The sequence below is a fragment of the Hirundo rustica genome, chromosome 5, assembly GCF_015227805.2.
Source record: "Hirundo rustica isolate bHirRus1 chromosome 5, bHirRus1.pri.v3, whole genome shotgun sequence".
Lineage (NCBI taxonomy): Eukaryota > Metazoa > Chordata > Aves > Passeriformes > Hirundinidae > Hirundo > Hirundo rustica.
In genome coordinates this window covers 32,092,324-32,108,445 of record NC_053454.1, presented here as the reverse complement: position 1 = coordinate 32,108,445, position 16,122 = coordinate 32,092,324, and the positions used below count along the sequence as shown (strand labels likewise).

General features: G+C 44.7%; 1 long non-coding RNA gene across 1 annotated transcript in view; it reads right to left on the bottom strand.

Annotated features, from left to right (window-relative positions):
- Window positions 1–11,390: 11,390 nt before the first annotated feature.
- The window catches only part of LOC120752735 (uncharacterized), a 67,926-nt gene continuing 63,194 nt past the window's right edge, over window positions 11,391–16,122 (bottom strand). The window contains exons 3-4 of the long non-coding RNA XR_005700795.2: window positions 13,192–13,298; window positions 11,391–11,703 (exon numbers count right to left, since the gene is read on the bottom strand). This is a non-coding gene — a long non-coding RNA (uncharacterized LOC120752735). The remainder of the gene's footprint in view (window positions 11,704–13,191; window positions 13,299–16,122) is intronic.

The window sequence follows — 16,122 nt, the reverse complement described above, 5'->3', positions numbered from 1 at the left end:
GTAGAGAAAACACTACTTTCCACCAAAAAGACCATAAAAATTAGGTCAAATAGTAAAAAATAGCAAATCTACTGTTTAATCTAAACCTAGTATTGCTGCAACAAATCTTTATCTGTTGGAAGAGCTTTCCTCAGTCTGTGGGACATGCCCTGGATTGTTTACCAATCTTCACAGCATGTTTAGAGGTCAAATTGTATCACCTTTCATGTACGTTGTCTTCCGAGAACCACAGGAAAACAACAGCCCCTTATCAAGAGCTTATTTAAGTATTTGACTGTTTGCTTATTGGGTTAAGCCCTCCATTGACAAACCTTCACACTGATTGAAGAGTACAAATTACTCTGGAAAAGAAGCAGTCTTAAATACAGACTTATTTAGCAAAATACTTAAAGTATCTGAGCTTATCCGGCCCTTTAAATTTCTAAAAATTTCAAAATTCTTGACACATCTCATTGATACTGAATACCAGCAATTTGCCTTCAGCAAGTTTATTACAAAATCTGCTTCTGAGCTTCTGGAAACTAAAATTTGCACTGCTAAATAAAGGTCTCCCAAAAGCCCAAAATAGTACTGGAAAATGAAGTTCTCAGAAAAAGAAGGAAAACTGATCTGAAAAAATGTACGACTTCTGCTATCACAGCCACTGCTGTTAATGTTCAGTGATTAGGGTGAAATGTAATAAGGATTACAAATGAAGAACAGCTTATTAAGCAATTTATTTCTCCCTTTTACCAGGGTTGGAAAATTCCCTACAGTGCTCCCCTGAGCTTTCTGCCCAGGACATTTAAAGATTACTGCTAATGCAACTTTGAAAGATTATGCCTTAGTATAATAGATCAAATCAAGAAAATTAGTCTGGTTTTCTTTTAATGTCATCCTCCTTCTCCCTTTAACTGTTCTGCCTGAGGCCACAATTTATCACTTTGATAACACAACAGTGGCACATTTAAAAAGTGCTTTGAATGAAAAAGAAGGTGTGTCCCAACTTCCAGTAAAGAAAGTCTGTGTAAAAACTATGAATGAAAGCTGCATTTTTTTTTCTGTTCCTCTTTCTGGACTCCCATAGGTTCTGCTAGTATTAGTTGTGGGCTGCCTGCACCATGTCCTGCTGCATGGGGTACATTCTGGGGCTTTTCATTTCCTTACAGATCTTTCTTCTCCTGGCACCCATCTGATAACTGCTTGTGCTTGAACATCAATATGATAACACATTTTTGCAGCTCAAGTGCTCTTTTATGTATTCAGTATTTGTGAATAAAGAAGAAATCTCTCTCTCTCTCTCTCTCTCTCTTTCTCTCTCAACCAAACAGATCTCCAAAACCTATTTTAGAGTTTTTTAACAGTGAGGTTAAAGACTAGAGCAGATTGACAGCTGCCTGGAAAGGTTTGCTCAAATTCAACAGTAATGTAAATTCATTGAGTTCAGAAGCAATACAGCAGAGGTGAATTAAACCTTTTGATTCCACACAATCTGAAAAACCACAGACTTCTCCAGACATTACCTGCCTTAAAAAAATAAAGATGTATTTTTTATGGAAATAAATATTTAGTGCGAAAATCAGTAATATCATAATATCATTATATACAGAAAGTATGAATTGACACTTCAGTGTTTTAACTCCATGTTTAGAAAACTAACAAGATGAACATGCAAGTTTAAAGAAAAATATTACATAGGCTGAAACTGTTAACAAGTGAAAATAGAAGTTTCCAGTGCCACCAGAGACGTAATTTAATGCTCTCTGGTGTTAATGTAATTACTCCAATAGTTTCACATGAACTGTTTTGGAGTTAAAAGGCCCAATAGCTGTGAAACAAAATTAGTTTTGGTCTGAAAGAGAACACCCAAGACCAAGAGTGACAGTAGCCGTAGCCCCTTTCCTCCTTCTGCTTATTGCCCTGCGCTGTGCAGCCAGCGTCTGCAGTATCAGCTGCTGAGCCCCAGCACTCCTCTGCAGACAGCTGAGAGGCACCCAGGCAACACTGCCAAATGGAGAAAGTCTAAACTAATAATGTAACAATACCACAAACACTTACATTACCATGACTAGGGTGATTTCCAAGACCTCCTCTACGACAATGATAGGAATGGTTAGAGATGCAAGCTGTAGCAAGGCCAGCTCTCATGGAAAGAAAAAGAAAGACCAGAAATGAAGACCAGAAACTGTGCCTAAAGGCTCCAGTGCTGACATCAGGAGCAGAATGACTTGGTCAGTGTAGTCTACGCATATAGTATAATGAAAAGCTATCATTTGTGTTTATCATATAAAAAGGAAAATATCTATAGGCCAAGGTTAGGTGAGGCTCCAAGTAACAGAACTTGCAAGGCAGGGACTTACAAAACTGCAGAGGAAAATCATTGCTTAATAAAAATAGCCTACTTGTAATTTGGAATTAAACAATCCTGTTCCGGGTGCCATCAGGCACTGTTGTGTTCATCCAGCCTCTTACATAAATCCTTGACCAACTTCTCCTGTCCCCCATTCCTGTCATGATGGTCAAGAGGACAGCTCAGACTTCTTCCCTTGGTGGTAATCTAAAATTAATATTCAAACGGCCCCATAACGTTCATCAGTCTATTAGTTCATCAACATATTTCTTGACAGTCTCCTTCCCATCCTGTAGAGCAATCTCATCTGACTAATTTGATATTTTAAATAAAGATACTTTCAAAAAAAGACGGAGGTACAAAAAAAAAAAAAAAAAAGGCCCTGCACTCTCTTAATTTCACTTCCAGATTCATTAGCGCTTTTAGCTTTCAAGCCAGTTTGAAGTGTTATGAGAACAATTTGCTGATGCATGCCACCGAAATATCTCAAAAAGGTAAACATATCAACACAATTTCACATGCCCCTTCTGATTCTATGTAAATCTGTTTAGTTTAGCAGTATTAAGAACAGCATTAAAGCTATAAGTGGTACTTATCCAACAAATGCACTGAAATGCATCTCTTGCAGTGCTGTGTGTGCTGCCTGCCAGTGCTCTTCACTGCACATTTGCTCTTGAGTACCATCATAGCAAGACAGCCGCCTTTCTTCCTGCAATTATTTCAAACCAAATTCTTTCAGGCAGATACGGCATAACATACTCTAAGTAAAAACAACCCCTATAGGTGCTAAATTAATGTTTCTATGAGGTTAACTTTGGACAATCTTCATCCCAACTTGTCAAGTAAATACATGTTTATTGTATTATATGTATACATGTAAATATAGGGTTTTGATCAAAGGTCCAACACAAATGGGGGAGGCCGTGGCTTCCACCTCCACAAAAACACTAGCAAGAGGAAATTGCAGTATGCAGAAGACCGACTGTGTACATCCTGGCCACATGTAAGCGGATGGATAGTGGAGGAAGGAACTCCAAAGCACAAAAGAGAGAACAAAAAAGGAACACAAGATGACAGAAAAATTTTGGGAATATAATCTTTATGAGAAACTTGATGATCTCTCCTCCCAGTCCACCTGTTATCCTAATCCAACTGCCACTGAGTATCCTATGTATATGTCAGTGGTACTAAACATTATTTACTCCATAAAATGGTTGTCAAAATACTCCTGGATGCCTCATTAATAAAATGCTGTATTTCCTTCTTGCTGATCTGCAGTGTTTTGGTAGTTTCCTCAGACTGAGGTTTTGTACTAAGAGAACCTTAGCAGCAATTAGCACGGGCAAGTTCACCATTTGCATACAAACAGCTTTATGCAGGCCTGAGCAGCAGACATAAGAGAAAAACTTTCAATGTCTAAACACCAGTTACTCCCCCAGCTTTAATTTTTATCTTTCATCATCGTCCTCCCTTGTTATTCAGTTAGCTGAACAGAGCAGTGGGGAAGGCTGCTGGCACCTTCCCTGGGCCTCCCTTGTGCAACCCAGCCCAGCCCCATAAGTCAGATCTGCTGTGACAGGACTCTGTCCCCACATGAATTTTTTTCACATGGGATTGCCAGGTATCAAACTAGACAGATAGAATGACTTGTGACAATTCAGGTGCATGGATTAAAGTCAATTTTAATCACTTGCTAATATGTATAGGGTTTTCTCTTCCCAGGAGGTGCATACTGGCAACCAGGAGCAGGGCAGAGGGAAGAGCATTTGAGGAGAGCCTGAAGAAAGATGGAGCTCTGCAGAACACCATCTCCAAAGGTAGGAGGCCAGTTATAACACTGGAGAAACTACTAAGATGTTGTTCCCTGGGATTAGTTATTTTTCTTCTCCCACTGTGTGGTTTTAGGCGACAACACATATTCTGGCTGGTGACCAGTCAGTAGTGGGGCTCCACAGGGCTCCATTTTAGGGCCAGTTCTCTTCACTATCTTCATAGACAACTTGAACACAAGATTGAACGATAATTTAAATTTGCTGATAATTCTAAATTGTGGAGCTGTTGACTCCCTCAAAGGCAGAGAGGCCCTGCAGAGAGACCTCGACCAATTAGAGAGCTGGGAAATCATTAAGTGCATGAAGTTCAACAAGGAAAAGTGCTGGATTGTGCACCTGGGACAGGGAAACCCTGAACAGACAGACTGGGGAATGAGATGCTGGAAAGCAGTGCCATGGAAAGGGACCTGGCGGTCCTGGTCGATGGCAAGTTGAACATGAGCCAGCTGTGCCCTGGCAGCCAGGAGGGACAGCCCTGTCCTGGGGTGCACCAGGCCCAGAATTGCCAGCCAGGCAAGGGAGGGGATTGTCCTGCTCTGCTCTGCTCTGGGGCGGCCTCAGCTCCAGTGCTGGGGGCTGGTTTGGGCACCACAACGAAAGAAGGAAATAAAGCTATCAGAGAGCATCCAAGGGAGGGCAAGGAAGATGGTGAAGGGCTTTGAGCAGAAGCCATATGAGGAGCAGCTGAGGTCACTTGGTCTGTTCATCCTGGAGGAGACTGAGGGGAGACCTCATTGTGGTCTCAGCTTCCTCATAAGGGGAAGAGGAGGGGCAGGCACTGATGTCTCCTCCACGGCGACCAGTGACAGGACTCGAGGGAATGGCCTGATGCTGTGTCAAGGGAGGTTTAAGTTGGATATGAGGAAAATGGTCTTTACCCAAAGGGTAGCTGGGCACTGGAACAGGCTCCCCAGGGACATGGTCAAAGCACCAAACCTGACAGAATTCAAGAAGTGTTTGGACCAGCACTCTCAGTGCCTCTCTTGCAGTGTAGCTCTTGCAGTGTCCGGTGCAATATCAGGAGCTGGACTTGATGATCCTCATGGGTCCCTTCCAACTCAGGATATTCTGTGCTTCTATGCCATAGTATGTTAGTCATGTAAGTTTCACTTGTATGCCAACCATCTGCAAGTGCCTCCACAGAAACAACAGTGTGGGATGTGCTCCAGCAGCAGAGCCTATTGCTTCATTGAGCTGCTGTTTATTAGGTTTTCAAAGATTTGGGACCATCCTCTCATGGACTTTCTGGTTGTTTTCAGAGCATGCTTACTGCAGGGTGACTGATGCACCTGAAGCAAGAAACCATATGAGATGATCAGGATTTTCGCATTTCAAATGCTGCTCTCCTAATGATACTTATGAGATTCCTCCGTATCTAGTATCAAAAGGCATTGCTGTGGGCTGATTTTAGTGGAAATCAAGTCTTTCCAGATTCCTAGCTTTTGCTGGAATCAGTATGACTCTGATAAGAGTGGGAAAAACTCCTAGCAGGTTTCTTCTGCACAAACATATGCAGAAGCAGGGAAAAGAGGTTTTCAGGAGACCACGGGGAAAAAAACCAGCCTGACTCAGGTTTAGCCAGTTTTTAGAGAACCTGAAGCTACCCTAAAACGTTTCTGGTTTACCTCACTACCTGGAAAAATCCACTCTGCTAGCAAAGCACCTGGTGAGATCCCTGTTCACTGTTTTGAATGGCCCAATTACCAGCTATGGGGAGATGAGACTTTCCTGCCTCTGCAGCTGTCAGCCATAAATGGGGTTGTTTTCAAAGGTATCTAGGAAACATTGAACACCTAGGTATTGAGAGGAAGCTTTTTTGGAAAGTACTGTATTGCAGCAGACAAACATCATCTTCCCATAGAGATGAAGACAGAGCATTGTTTCTCATAGCCAGTAATTCTGCTGACGTTTTAGGGAAATAGCTGGAAAAATTGTCATCTCCAGTATCAAGCTATTTTTAGGGCCATTCAAGATCATTTCAAGACAAGTGATTGCTGAATTTGGAACAATCATCAAGAAACAGAGTAGCTGTCAACATTGTTTATGCAAAGGTGATTGAGGATCTGATACACGTTCTCTAGCTCATGATTTTTTCCACACTTTTTTAACCTTCCCCTGCCCTCAGCTGATGGATGAATCATTTTCCTCTGACAATCAGTTAATTAAAGATGATTTGCTTTCTATTTGCTCCAGAACCTTTCTTTATAAGTAATATAAATCTGGGCTTTGTAAATTATTCTCATGCCTTTCTAAGATTTCATTTGATAAAGCTGCCTTAAAGACATTTTTCTGTAACAGACAATTTTTACTGTATAGGAGGCAGTCTGATCAGCAGACAAAGCGAACATTTTATTAACCAAACATATCTCCAAAAATATCAGTAGATTACACAAGAGACTCTCTGCTGATGCTGCTTTCCTCCTACATGATATGGCAGATGCCAAGAACTTTTGTAACCTTTGCCCTACATAAGTCTGAAGGATAAGTGATGAAATGAGAAGACATGCTACCTACTGATGATGGTAAGCGGTATTCGTGGGCCTAGAAGCAAGAGCACAAAAGGCATGGCAGAACAAATAAGCTGCACTGTACATATGTGTAGAGATTCAAATCCTGGAGCTGTCCTGGAGCAGACTCTGGAGAGAACTTCAGCACATTCATTTCACTAAATTGTGTTGCTGAAAACAAGTCAGAGCTGTGAACCAGTCAATTACTCTTGCAGGATGAAAGTAAAGGTGACTCCCTTGCCTGGTGTGTTTCGTACACAGGCCAGTTAGACCAACACACTTGTTGCTCTGAGGATCTCATAACTGCAGCTGTTCTACCTGCAGAGCAATCCTCCTGGCCCTCACCCACGGTTGTTGGTGTTCACCAGGGAGCAACACAGCTGGGTGCTGGACTTAATGCGACAGGGGGTTTTAAATTACTGCACTGCATTTAGAGCAAAAATAGCCTTAAGCTGCTGTAAATTAGATCCTTGCCAGACTGATATTAAAAAAAAAAACCAAACCAAAAAACACCACCAAAAACCAAACCCACCCCCCAAGGCTGCCCTCTAATGCCAGCAGCAGAATTCTGCTCAAACAGCCCTTCTATCAGGCAACATTTGATGAGAACTTAATCGGGAAGCTGCATCAATAACTAGAGCAAAAACCCACACAACCTACTTCTTAACTAGCAGAATTTTGATAATTTTAGCACAGAGGGAAAAAAAAAAAAAAAAAAAAAAAAAAAAAAAAAAAAAAAAAAAAAAAAAAAAAAAGGGAGAGAGGTGTCTAGTGCTAATCACAAATTCAGCGAATCATGACTTGAACCAAATATTCTGTTTCTCAATAATTTATATTCTATAGAGCTTCTCATAGTCAGTTTTGTTACGTTGAATGGTTTTTTGAAAGAAATGTGACTTGCTTATTATTGAAAGGCTGTATTTAAAATGCAGCAATGCTTTTATTTAGACAAAAATTCTATCAATAAGCTTAGTCAAACCAAGGTATATCAGTTTCTTAAGAACTAGGAAATATTAACTTAGGTGATAATATAAATGCCTAACAGCACATTTGAACTGCCTTAACTGCATTTTTAGAGCTGTAACAGCTGGTGTCCATGCTAGGAACATTTCATCATCTGATGCAAATTCTGAGATCTGATGAATCAGGCACTGTTTCATAATACTGAATTTCATGCATCAGATCACACAAAAAGTTTATTTTTAGCAATTTGATTCGAAAATAAAAGGCGTCAGAAAGCTCAGGCGCTGGTAACGATCACTAGAGGGCAGTAGCCAACCCCTAATGTTCCCAACACTTTTCCACAAAGCTTCGTAGGTTTCCACATGGGAAGAGGGAGCTGAGCATCCCCCCGGTGACGATGCTCATGTGTTGGAAGAAAAGCCTGCCTGTTGGCCACGAGTGTTAACACTGTTCCACATTAAGCTATTCTTTTAAAGTTCGCGATGACAAGTAATGCAGGCAACGTTGTTTCGTTATCTAATAGTGCCCATCTTCAGTACCACAGATGGGCTGTGGAACAAGAACTTGGATGCTTCCACCTTGCAAACACCAAGACTAAACTGTGGGACTCATTTTCCACTCCCTCCTAGCTTGTCAGCCACATGTGCCATGGGGCACAGTGACATTTCAATCTGCATTTTACATGAATCTTCACATATGCATATAAGATAACAGTGCAGAAATTAGTGCTTTTTATATCACTGCCATTTATATATTGTTTTCATGTACATACATATATTGGAATATAACAATGCCAGACCAGTCGAATGAAGTAAGTGATTCCAATGCTTGTCACTGAGAAACTCTTCAGAGTTCTCCTTTCTAGCACTTACACTTTCATGTTCTATTTCCCCTATCCCATAATCAAATCAAATTTATTAGAAAAAGCAGTAACTAATGTTCAAAGCACCACAACAGGCTAGATGCCAGACACACTCCTATCTGTGCCATTAAGAGGGTGCGATATGAAGGAAGAATGGGACTTCAGGCCATGCACAAGGTAGTTATACATGCTCATGACATGTAAAATAGCTTTCCATCAAAATGGACATGGCATTAAAGCCAGAGGGGACATGGCTGGCTATAATTAGTTTAAAAAATGAGCCAGATGAAATGAAAAATTGATGGCACCATATCTAGCACTGATACCTTTCCTAGTGTTCCTAAAGCCATTATGTTTTCATTTAGAAAATCTAATTGTATTTGGTGGTTTACAATTCTTCAGGATCTAAGGATTTCATAAAGATTACTTTTCTATTCTAATGGTTATGCAGAATGCTTGAGAACCTGAGTCATAAAAACTGAGGAAGTAAAAAACACATATGGAAAACCACTGAAATAACCAAGCTTCTGATGGCTTGTTATTATTGATGACAATTTTAAGTTCCAGACTTTTCATCTGAAAAGTTGGGGGGCTTGGCTCATGACTTATGAATGCTGGGATTTCAATATGTTCTTCATTTTTACCCAGAAAGGGAGACTTGTTGCAGAAATATTTGGTCACCATCTGCTATCCCTGTGTTACATATACACAGTTTTGGCAGAAGAATGTCCCTACAAGGTATGATCACGGCTCTGTTATCCTCTCTCTGACATTAGGTAGTTGTGCACTAAGAAAGAGTGCACAAAGAACAGGGTCAGCAGGGGATGATGCTTACCCAGAATACATTGACAGCTTTTAAAGAAAGTGTTTGCATTTAATAGTCATGTTTTGTTTGTCTAGCAGAAGAAACATAAAAGATGTACTAATGCAAGAAGTGATCATTTTAAAGCCAGGACATGCAGGCAAATTTCATACTTATTTTTGAATAATTTGTGGTATCTTCACATGTTAGCATAACCTTTTGGATTGCCTCTGGGCTATGAGTTCAGAAACAGGCAAGGGCTATTGGCAGTGTGCAAGACAAAGAACTTGACTTGAAGAAGAACAACCTAAACTTTCCAGAAGCAGAACGCTTTTCAGTGCTCATTCAGAAGGGTAAGACTTTCACAGAACAAAAAGTCAGACAGCAGTGGAAACCCTTTAACTCTTGAAACATACCTTTTCCCAGTAGTAGACTGAACACGGCCTACCAGCTGCATGTTCCTCCCTTCCTGGTTGTATCCATCTCTCCTCTCTCTGAATGAAGTAGACAAGCAAACCACTAGATACTTCAAAGCTACTATAGGACACAGGGAAACTGTGATGACTCAGCCTTCAGCAACAGAGATCACTCAATGTCCAGGATAGAGAGCCAGCAGGAGGGCTGGCACCCCACCTGCACAAGCTGCAAAGGGCAACTGGTTAGGGCTACAGTCCTTACCTAGAAGACAGACAGACAGACTCTGCAGAAACCTTGAGGCATCAGTCCCTCTCCTTTTTTCTTATTTCACAGTATAAACTTTATATTATCTACCTTCACAAAGTCTCAGAGATCTTAGGCTTATGCTGCTTGCCATATGCTAACACTGGATTAACCTCACAAAAGCCAGCCACCAGTGCAGCATGCAGGATGATTGATATCACCTCACTGTTCTACAGTGCCTTAAACCTACAAAGCTCGGCACAGCCTGTGCATAATGCAGCATCTTAACTCTCTGAGTTAGCAACAAGGGCACATTTCAGAAATAATTCTCTGGAAGCCAGTGTAGCAGGGAGTAGTGTTTGGTCCACTCAATCTCTGGGAAATCAGAGCAAAGCTGGACAGAACCAAAGAATATTGCCTTGCTGAAAAGAAGTCCTGTAAGTCCACTTAATAAGCTCAGTACTGAGTGTTCATAAGATAAGATGCTTGAAGTATGGCATTACTAAATTTATAGGCTTCACAGAGTCCATAAATCTCTCACAGGTCTCTAGCTTTTCCACTTAGCTAGAAAGAAGTCATGGCTAGGAGTTACAAAAGACTCTAGAGGGAATTAAGCCCTGAAGTCCTATTGAATCAGCATTGTTTACAAAGCAGTCATAAGTATAATGGATGTTAATGAGTCTCTAATGGGCCGAGCTGCAATGCAACACGTGGTGAAGTACAATTAACAGAAAGACTGTGCTTCTGTCCCATTCATTCTGCTTGACACAGGTGTAGAAACCCTGAATCTAAATGAATTGTCCTGTTGAGAACAGAGTAAAAGAATTCAATCTGCTGGGTAGACTAAGAAAAAAATAAAATACATTTCTTCTATGTCAAACCAAGTGGGGTTGAATTATACCAAAATGAAATGTTCACACAGGAAGTGCACAGAACTATAATACGGTTGAGGTTGGCAGACATCTCTGGAGGTCATTTGGTCCAAACTCCCTGCTCAAGCATGGTCACCTAGAGTCAGTTGCCCAGGACCACCTCCAGATCCCAAAACATCTGTGGGCAACTTGTTTCAGTGACTAACCATCCTCACAGTAGAAGAGTTGTTTCCTATTATAGACAGAAACTCCTGTGTTTCTGTGCACATTGTCTCTATTCCCACGACTGAGAACCATTGAAAACAGTCCACCTCCAACTTCTTTAAACCCTTCCTTCAGGTATTTGAACACAGTGGTAAGCTTTTCCTGAGTCTTTCCTCTTTGTGCTGAGCAGCGTTAGCTCCTTCAGCCTCTCCTCCTACATGAGGTGCTCCAATCCCCTAATCATCCTTGTGGCCCTTTGCTGGAGTCCCTTCAGTGTGGCCATCTCTGTCTTGTACAAAAAAGCCCAGAACTGGACCCAAACTCCAGATGTGGACTCTCCCAGTGCTGAGTAGGTAATCCTCTTAATGCACTCCAGGATACCATTGGCCTTCTTGGCCACAAGGGCACACTGCTGGCTCACGTTCAACTTGACGTCCACAAGGACCCCCAGGCCTCTCTCCACAGAGCAGCCTTCCAGTCAATCAGTCGCCCAGCATGTACTGGTGCATGGGGTTGTTTCTTCCCAAGTGCAGGACTTTGTGTTTCCCTTTGGTGACTTTCATGTCATCCCTGACAGCCCATTTCATTAGCCTGTTGAGACCCTTCTGGATGGCAGAATGATCCTCTGGTGCATCAGCTGCTCCTCACAGTTTTGTGTCACCTGTGAACTTGCTGAGGGTATGTTCCAGCTCATTAATGAGAATGTTAAACAGGGCTAGACCAAATACTGAACCCCAGCGTACACCAGTAGTTACTAGACACTAGATTTTGTGCCACAGATCATCCCTCTCTGAACTGGGCAATTCAGCCAGTTTTAAGTTCTGCTCATCCAGCCTGGACATAATTGGCTTCTCTACAAGGATGTTACAGAAGACAACATCAAAAGCCAAGTAGATGGTATCACAGAAGCATAGAATAGCTTGGGTTGGAAGGGATCTTAAAGATCATTCCAACCCTCCTGCTGTGGGCAGGGACACCTCCCACTAGACTAGGTTGCTCAGAGCCTCATCCAACCCAGCCTTGAACACTTCCGGGGATGAGGCATCCACAAATTCTCTGGGCAGCCTGTTCCAGTGCCACCATCACAATAAAGAATTCATTTCAAATAACTGATCTAAACCTACTTTATTTCAGTTTAAAGCCACTACCCCTGGTACTATCACTACCTGCCCTTGTAAATAGTCCCTCTCCAGTTTCCTGGTAGGCTCTTTTCAGGTACTGAAAAGCTGTGACAAGGTCACCCTGAAACTTTCTCCAGAGCATCCACCATCCATCCAGCATGCTCTTCCCTTCCACCAAGCCAGTCACTTCATCATAGAAGATTACTGGGTGGATTGAGCATAACTTCCCCTCTGTGAAGCCATGCTGAGCAAAAGTTTTTACTTTTGTTTGGTTTTAGTTTTTACTAACTCTGGGGCTAGACATTTTTCAGCATTAGACCTGTCATTGTAGAAAAAGCCCTTGTATTTTCTGAACTTTTCAGCCTTTATTCATGCCAGACAGTCACTGATCTAGCTATTTAGCTATTTAGAACACTTCGGTCACAAGCAATCTAATATATATCTCCCCAGTGATTCATGATTACCTAAATCCCACTGAAATCAATTTTAGCACTCTGTTCTCATTTTGAGAGGCTGTCATTTAAAGAGCAATATATTCTGTGCCAATAGTGATGAGGCTCAGAAGAGAGCTGTCATTGGGAAAACTGCAAACATCTATCCACTGCCTTGGGGGACTCACCTTGTACAAACACACAGTGGACAGTCTTAAATTTTGCCATGTATACACATTTGATGGACAAAAGCTGTTATCAGGTCTTCTGTTAATGTAAATTAGCCCCTGTAAATGGCTATAACATCTATAACTACACCTGATTTTGATCAGTGAAACATTTTACCCTATGTAATTCTGAATACATTAGCTATATTACATATAAATCTAAACATAAGCTTAAAATCTTTTATCTGGGAGAAAAAAAAGTCAAAAAGGAGATATTACAAATTGCAGGGACATATGAGAATGATTTTCAAGCAATCCGTACTCAAAATGTTCATAGAGAAATCTAAAAGTAATCCATATCAGAGTTTGCATTCCTGAAAATCTTTTAATCTTGAAGAACAAAGTATGTTATATTGAAATTACACTGCAAAACATACTTACAGTGAATTGTTCCTCCTCGGACATGGAATTTGACAAGCACATAGCAGCACTCAGGAGAACTACTGACCTGGAAGTCCTGTCTTCCACCACAGATACCTGACAACTTCCTATGATAAAGAAAGTTTTAGAGTTTTTAGGATCAAAGTTTAGCTTATGGGCATTACCATATCTCACAGAATGAGAAGAACATCATCTTCTGAAGCACAAACAGCACCTCCTCCAGCACTCTAGGATTTGAGGAGAGCACTCTGAATCTACACAACAATAGAAGAGACTCATAAGCATGGCTTGTTCTGCAAAGGACCATATTGGCACGGAGACCTATCATGTTATCACCTCCCCCCTGCTGATGACCCTATTCGTGGCAGGTGAGCAAACAGAGAAGCACTGTCCTTCCACTTGGAAGGAAGACACGGAGGAGGACTATAGCAGGAACGAACAGTAGCATTGAGGTGAGGAATACCTCTGCAGCTGGACCAAGCAGCCTCATACAGTGCACTAGGAGCTATGAAAAGACCGGAAACATGCTAACCTAGCCTTGGCTCACTGAGAGTGCAAGAGTAAACTAACTCACAGCAAAAGCTGGTGCCATGTGATGAACTGCTGTATGTACAGCTGAGGGTTAAGCTCCTAAACAAAATGCCTTTTCTTGAGTGAAGAGGCCACCACTTCTTTGCAGATCCAGGATTGCCAAGTAATAAAGCTATCACTTCTACGAGTAGGACCTTTTGCATCTGTGAGTTCTCCCATTCCCTAGCAGCCATGATATCATCCAGAAGTGTGAATGTCTCTCCTCATTACACAGCAGGACCTCCAGTATGAGACTGAACCTCGCTGGCAAGGCCAACCCAGCCCTAGCCACGCTGGGACACTTTACCTTGCACTTGATTCACCAGCCACATGGACAACTCTTTCCATGGAAAACTGGTTAGCTGATGCCTGCACATAGTGACAATTATTTTCAAGCCTAATATCCACGATTTCAATTACTTGGTGAAGTAATTGCGTGTAACCCCAACGTTATAGAGGAGTTAAAAAAGAAAAGACGGGGTGAAGAAACTGAGGGATATGTTTTCACAAAAAGGCAAACCTAGATGCCAATTCAAAGCATCTTGACTCCTCCCAGAGGATCTTCACCTCCCTATCAGGAGGTGGAGGGACAGGAGCCGCACGGCACTGTGACGCGGCACCCGTGCGCACCCCGGCAGCGCACCGGGGGCCGAGCCGGGCCGCTCCCTCGGGCGCAGCCCCACCAGGCGGGGATCTCCGGGCCGGCCGCGGGGAGAGGGCGAGGGGCGGCCGGAGCGGTGCTGCTTGCCCTCGCCCTGCAGCCCTCACCCTCTCGCCGGGGCGAGAGCGGGCTCATCCCGCTCCGCGCGTACCGGCCGGGACTCTGCGCCCCGGCCGCCGGCCAGCCCCTTGCCTGGGGAGAGGGCTGCGGCCCGCGGGGCTCCTGGGCGAAAGGCGAAAACCGGTGGTGGGTGATAGGGGCGCGAGTGTCCGTCGTGGGTTGCCAAAGAGCCGTGCACGCGTGTCCCGCAAGGAGAGCCAACAATCGCTCGAGGGGAACTAAAAACTAAAAAATACTCAAATCCGCTTTCTCCTGGCTTCCCTCCGAGGGTGACAGTCCGACCGCGGCAGTGTAGGGTGATCTCGCTCTGGCTTCAGCCCCGCTGAAGCACTCCGAGGACGAGCGGCGGTACACGCGGGGATGCCACGGCCACCCCGCGCCCCCCGCCGCTGACCCGGGCAGCCCAGCCCGCGGAGGAGCCAACGAGGGAAGAGCCAGCGAGCAAATAAACAACTTCTCTCGTGTAAGAAATTGCCTCGCAGGTGCCTGCAGCTGGCGGTTAACACAGACAGTAAGAGGATCAACTCCATCTCCGCCAGTGGAGCAAAAAGAGGAGGAAAAAAAAAAAGCCCTCTCATTTGCTATTCAGAATTTAGTTAATTTGGATGATAACGGTTAGTGTTTAATCCCATTGTAGGAGAATGAATATACCGAAACCTACAAGGCTCCTGCAAGAATAATACGGCCGGCGGCACGGCACGCAGGGGTGCCCGGGCGGGCAGCCGGCCTTGCCCACTCCGTCCCGCCGACCGGGGCAGACGCGCCCCGGGGCCACCGCCGCCTCCTCCCGCGGAGTCGTTCGGCGCTCCCGGCCGGCCCGGAGAGGTGGGGACCAGCCCGGGGCGGTGGGGTGAGGGCCGGCACCACGCCTGTCCTCCGGCCGCTTCTGGGGAAACGAACGGGCGAGAGCGGCGGTGCCACCCGCCGTGCTCACCCAGGGACATGTGGTGGGGATGGCTTCCTCATTTTAAACAGCAAAGAGAGAAGGGTGGAAAAACGCGGAGTACGTGAGAGGACGTGGCAGTTTCCGAGAGAACAACTGCCCGAGCTCCCACGGCGGGGATATCGCCGTTTCCGCAGCCTTGCCCCGGGCTCGGAGGCGTCGCCCGGGAAGGCAGAGCCAGGCGCCGGGAGGCCCCGCCGCCGGCCCGGTCGCTCTCGGGCTTTCACTCCCCCTCGGGGGTGGCGGCGCCCCGCGGCAGCGCCGGGGCCGGGGCGGCGGCGGGGCCGGGGGGGGTAAGAAGGGAGGGCGGCCCCGCGGGCCGTGCCGGGTTCGGAGGCGCACCGCCGGCCGTGGAGAGGCCCGGGGGGGCCGCGCCCGCCGCCGCTCTGTCGGGGGGGGGGGCGGCGGGCGGCGGGCGGGGCGGCCCCCCCGGCGCGGCGGGGCGGCCCCGGCGGGGGCGGTGCGGGGCGGTGCGGGGCTGTACGGGGCGGGCCGGGGGCTCGGTGCGCTCGCCAGGCGAGGAGCGCGGCTGCCCGGGCGGAGGGCCGCGGAGAGGAAAGCTAACAATGCTGTGAAAATATGTTTGCAGAAAATAGACAATTGTTGGATTAAACGTATTCAAGTATGAAATAATGCC